Genomic DNA, 5,947 nt, shown 5'->3' on the forward strand with positions numbered 1-5,947 from the left:
CGCAACATCGCTTGACAACCGATGCTGGTGTGTTTATATCCCCGTAACTTAGCGGTTCGGCAAAAGAGACCAATAGAATAAGTACTAGGCTTACAAAGAATAAGTCCTGGGGTCGATTTACTCAACTAATGGCGGTGCTCCAGCATGGCCGCAGTCAAATGATTGAAACAAGTAAAAGAGTAAAGAGTATGATAATAATAATAATATTAATAATAATAATAATGGCAAAATCAAATGTATGGACGGGCTAACGATACCGTCAGGGGAGGTTATGAAGCAGATAGAAGAGACGGACTATAAGTACTTGGGGATTTTGAAAATGGATAAATTGATGGAGAAAGAAATGACAGAAAAATTTAAGTTGGAATACTTGCGCAGAGTGAGACTGATCCTTAAGTTGAAATTAAATGGACAGAATAAGATCGAAACTATCAACACCTGGGCGGTTTCACTCCTTAGATATGGAGCAGGGGTAATCGCATGGACAGTAGACGAACTAAACAGCTTAGACAGAAAGACAAGGAAGTTGCTAACTAGATATGGGTCACTCCACCCAAAAAGTGACACAGACAGACTGTATGTACCAAGAAAAAGAGGGGGAAGAGGACTTATTTGATGTAAACACAGCATTAGAACAGAAGAAAACAACATAACATAGTATGTAAAAAATGCCACAGAACTGCTATTATTAGAAGAAGGTCAGGGTTGTGTAGGATGAAAGATTACAAAGATTAAAGCACTATACAAATTGAAGAAATTGAAAATGAATGAAACTGAAAATAGGTGGGTAAAGAAAAGAATGTATGGTCAATTTAATAGGGATGTTGAAGATAAGACAGACAGAGAAAAAAGATGGCTGTGGATGACTAAAAGTGATTTAAACCAGAAATGGATGCTCTAATCTGTGCTGCCCAAGAGCAAGCATTAAGAACAAACTACATAAAATACAGAATAGACAACACAGCAGAAAGTGATAAGTGCAGAATCTGTGGACAAAACGGTGAAACCGTATGGCATATTACCAGCCAATGTATGCCACTGACCCAGAAGGAATATAAGAGACACCATGACAATATAGCCAGGCTTGTCCATTGGACACTTTGCAATAAGTATGGACTTGACAGAGCAAAAAATTGGTACAACCACAAACCCGAAGGCATCGTTGAAGATAGAAATGCAAAGATCCTATGGGATTTAATGATTCAGTGCGACCATGAGATAGAGAATAGGAAGCCAGACACAGTCTGAATTGAGAAAGAAAACAAACTATGCTGAATCATAGATATAGCATGCCCAGCTGACAAGGTATGCGATAAGGAAGAAAGAAAAGTCGAGAGATATGACAGGTTAGGTTGGGAAGTTAAGCAGTTGTGGTCAATGAAAAGGTAGCAGTAGTACCAATAATTGTCGGAGCCCTGGGAACAGTGAGCAAAAATCTCAAGAAGTACGTGGAACAAATAGGGGCTGCAATACAGGTGGAGCACTTGCAGTAAACAGCACTGCTTGGAGCTGCTTGAATACTCCAGAAGGCACTCAAAAAACAAGAGGTGTTACCTTAGTTCACTGGTAGTGAACAGCTGACACAGTAGTACATCCCCAGCGTTAGAAGCTGAGCAAAGGCAATAATAATAATAATAATAATAATAATAATAATAATAATGATAATAATAAGTGGTCAGCAAGCAATTATACTGAGAAAGGTCAAATCCATAAATTTTATAATTAATCTATAATTATAATTGAGGGTACACTAAGTACCATCTTGCTAAAAATAAGAGTCAAGAATCCTCCAATGAGCCACCATTTCACTGAAAACATAACAGACTGACAGAAAAAAGTAACAAGCAAATAAATTAACTTACTGTCTCAGCTGATAGCCACAGACTAAGGCAATAGATATACCTGTTTACATATCATATGATTTCGAATTTTGATATTTCCTAATTCTCATCACCTGCAAGACCAAGACCCCTTGGCTGGGAGAGGGAATTGCCATAAAGGACATGCTTGTATGTATGGATGGCTACGATTTTACTCAGTTTGACATGTCTTCCCAAGTACAACAAATTGCCACAAGTCCTGGTCCCTTATCATCTCCTCAGAGAGGCTCAGCATCTGAAGATCCTTTCTCACCACTTCGTCCTATGTCTTCCTCGGTCAACCCCTTCCACAGATTCATTTCCCAATTAGAGATCAGCACTTCTTATAAGCAGCTGTCCTCATCCATGTGCATCCCATGACCGTACCAGCACAGATTTAAGTTTGCTTGTTTTCAAAATAACTAAGGATTGAAGTTAAACAAAGTTTCATATTATATATTTTCAGACAATTAATAAAGTTTGTTAATTAGTTATCATTAGAAGTGCTCATGCAACTTCTTGCAAGAAGCAAATCAATTCTATAAATGTATCCCCAGTGCAGCATAGCAAATGAGCTTACTAATATTTAGAATATAATAAGATATTGATTGTCTTTCATTAATCATCAAACATGGGGTGTATGAAATTTATTTCTGTAAATTCATCATCAATAATTACATCATGGTAAATGCATCATTGTTTGGAGATTTCATCACAAGGTAATTACTTCACAAGCCAATATTGTGTTGCTAAATCCATCGTCGTAATAGATACATTACTTAATTAATTGTCGTACTTTTATCCACAGAGTAAATACATTGTTAAATATTATTTAAAGTTTGTGTTCACAGAATAAATGCCACATTTCATTAACAATGAAAAGAAAATTCAAAGAGCAATAAATTATCAATATCAAATTTCATCAAAATATACATGAAGAAAAAAAAAATCAGTTGCTTTGAAAGACAGAATAACAAAATAAAAATATAAAGAGAAAAATAGTCTTAAATTGGAAAAAGCAAGAATCATTCTAAAGACACTAATTATGGTCAATGCCTCAGTAATTCTAAGATTTGATATTCATTGATGATGCATTGAATTCTTGCTACACTAGCTTTATATATATATATAAAGTATTGTTTATGGCCACTTTAATGTGTGTGTGTGTGTGTGCGAGTACATGTGTATAATGAGGAAGTTTTGCACCAGAGATACATTGTCCGGTTATTGATTGTTCTTCATCAAGATTTCGGAAAAATTTGCTGTTTATAAGATGCAATGCCTCAACCAGTCTACTGTAGACTTGATGTAAACCTTCACAAAAATTACATTTTTCTCAGAAGCATCTCCCTGGGCTGCAGTAAGAAAACGAAAATTCCAAACAGTAAGATCAAAATGAGGAAGTTGATACACAAAGTAACAAGCCACTTATCTAATCTACATATCTTTTACATAATATAAGACTGGCCAGGCTTCTTCAGAAAGAACTATATTTTAAGACAGATTCAAATGCAATAAGAGCAATTGTGTACATCTTCGTAGCAAATTTTGCATCATTTCATATAATTGTTGTAAACCATTTCTTTGTATGGTTCAAGATGAGGAAAAAATGGCAAAAATAACTTTTTTTATTATGGTTGAATTTGGCAAAACTGCTCTCAAAGCATCGCTGGCAGCTCATTCAGATCTGCTATAGTCAAGATAAGGTTGCCTCTAAGGATTTCAGCTTGGCATAAAAGCTCATTGTGACTCTCTTCAGTTCTTCAGGCCATGAAAGAACTGGTAAAAAAAAAAACATTATCATTCACAATGCTGTCAACAGCATTATAAATTGTAATGTACTGTTGAGGGAATAAAGGCAGAACCAACATGAAAGTCCTGTCAGCATACTGGCTCATTTTGGATTGGATAACAATTAATGGTATCCTTGCACTAAAAATGAAATGACTCTGCTCAATCAATAATCAGGTACAGGCACGGATGAATAGTAAGAAGCTTGCTTCCCAATCACATGGTTCAGGGTTCAGTCCCACTGTGTAGCACTTTGGGCAAAATGTCTTTTGGTATAGTCTCAGGCTGACCAAAGCCTTGTGAGTGGATTTGGTAGGTGGAAACTAAATGAAGCCCATCATTCATATATATATATATATATATATATATATATATATATATATATATATATATATATATATATATATATATATACCGGAGTAAGCACATAACGGTTTTTTTGTTATATTTCTGCTGCTTTTAAATAAAGTATATATATATATATATATACACTCTCTGAGTGGTTGGCGTTAAGAAGGGCATCCAGCTGTAGAAACTCTGCCAAATTAGATTGGAGCCTGGTGTTGCCATCCGGTTTCACCAGTCCTCAGTCAAATCGTCCAACCCATGCTAGCATGGAAAGCGGACGTTAAACGATGATGATGATGATGATGATACACATGAACAACTAGACTCCTTCCTCTCTTTTGTCCAGTCTTTCATCCTGCCCTCCAGTCTTTCCATCCTGTCTATTTGCTTTTCAGAGGCCTCTTCAGAGTCTTGCAAAATAAGACCCTTCATAATATTAATCCCATTTTTAAGGTAGTGAGCCAGCAAAATCATTAGTATGCTTGACAAAATGCTTAGTGCCATTTCGTTCATCTTTACATTTCGAGTTCAAATTCTGCCGAGGTCGACTGTGCCTTTCATTTTTTTTGAGGTCAATAAAATAAGTACCAGTTGGGTAAAAGAGGTGATGTAATCGACTTGCTCCAACCCACAAAATTTGAAATCAATATTAGTTCCATTTTTAAATACTTTTATTCTTTTACTTGTTTCAGTCATTTGATTGTGTTGATGCTGAAGCACCACCTTCATGGATTTTAGTCAAACAAATCAACCCTAGGGCTTATTTTTTAAGCCTAGTACTTATTCTATTGATCTCTTTTGCCAAACTGATAAGTTACAAGGACATAAACACAGCAGCATCGGTTATCATGTGATGGAGGAGAGAAAAACACAGACACAAAGACACACACACACATACATGACAGGCTTCTTTCATTTTCTGTCTAGCAAATCCACTAATTTGCTAGACAGAAATTTGGTCAGCCTGAAGCTATAGTAGAAGCTATATGGTCTGAGGCTATAGTAAAAGACACTTACCCAAGGTACCACACTGTGGGACTGAACCCAGAACCATGTGGTTGGGAAGCAAGCTTCTTACCACACAGCCAAACCAACTTTCCTTTTACTGATAAATTATTACAATCAATAATTTTTTTTGCTTTGTCTTGATTTTTTTTTCTCTCAGTTCTTTCACTTATAACACAATCGACGGCCATTTTGACGAGCTAAATTTTTCCTAACTATTTAAACCAGCAAACAAAATATGTACATTCGATTTTCCAGGAATAATGTCTGTAAGTATTTAAATATACTGAAAGGGATTGAATGATGGAAGTATCATATCCCCGTCTTCGTTTCCAAATAATCATTAAAAACTTTCACTATAAGCATGACGTTGAATTTAATGATGGTGTATTTGGCATGACAATGCATACAATGCATTCACTAGCTATGTATTAGCTGACAATGTAATTATTAAGCAATGAAATTACTGGGCAATGAAATTATAGGTGATGGATTTACTATGATGTAATTACATGCAATCAATTTACTGTGGACCATCAAATATACTTGCCAGTGGCATTTTTCTTTTACAAGATGAAAACTAATGGTGATAACAAGAAATCACAGATAAAACAAACAAAAAAAATACTTGAAATAGATATTTTTAGAAAATATATTTATATTTTGGCCTTAAATTGTTTTAGTCAAACAAATTGATGTTAGTACTTATTTTTTTTTTTTTTAAATCTGGTACTTATTTTATCAGCCCCTATTGCCAAACAACTAAGTTATGGGTATGAGAACAAACCAACATCAGTTGTCAAGCAGTGGTGAAGCTGAGCAAACAGAGACACATATACACACATACAGACTCACACATATACATACACACACATATATATAACCCATGCTAGCATGGAAAGCAGACGTTAAACGATGATGATGATATATATATATATATATAT

At 35.2% G+C, this 5,947-nt stretch overlaps 1 protein-coding gene across 1 annotated transcript in view; it reads right to left on the reverse strand.

Annotated features, from left to right (window-relative positions):
- LOC106873171 (probable E3 ubiquitin-protein ligase DTX3) overlaps positions 1 to 2,819 on the reverse strand; it is a 486,006-nt gene extending 483,187 nt beyond the window's left edge. The window contains exon 1 of the mRNA XM_052972695.1: positions 2,815 to 2,819. The gene's annotated coding sequence lies outside the window, so the exon portion shown is untranslated. The remainder of the gene's footprint in view (positions 1 to 2,814) is intronic.
- Positions 2,820 to 5,947: the final 3,128 nt, after the last annotated feature.

This window comes from Octopus bimaculoides, chromosome 14 (assembly GCF_001194135.2).
Source record: "Octopus bimaculoides isolate UCB-OBI-ISO-001 chromosome 14, ASM119413v2, whole genome shotgun sequence".
In the NCBI taxonomy this organism is placed as follows: Eukaryota; Metazoa; Mollusca; class Cephalopoda; order Octopoda; family Octopodidae; genus Octopus; species Octopus bimaculoides.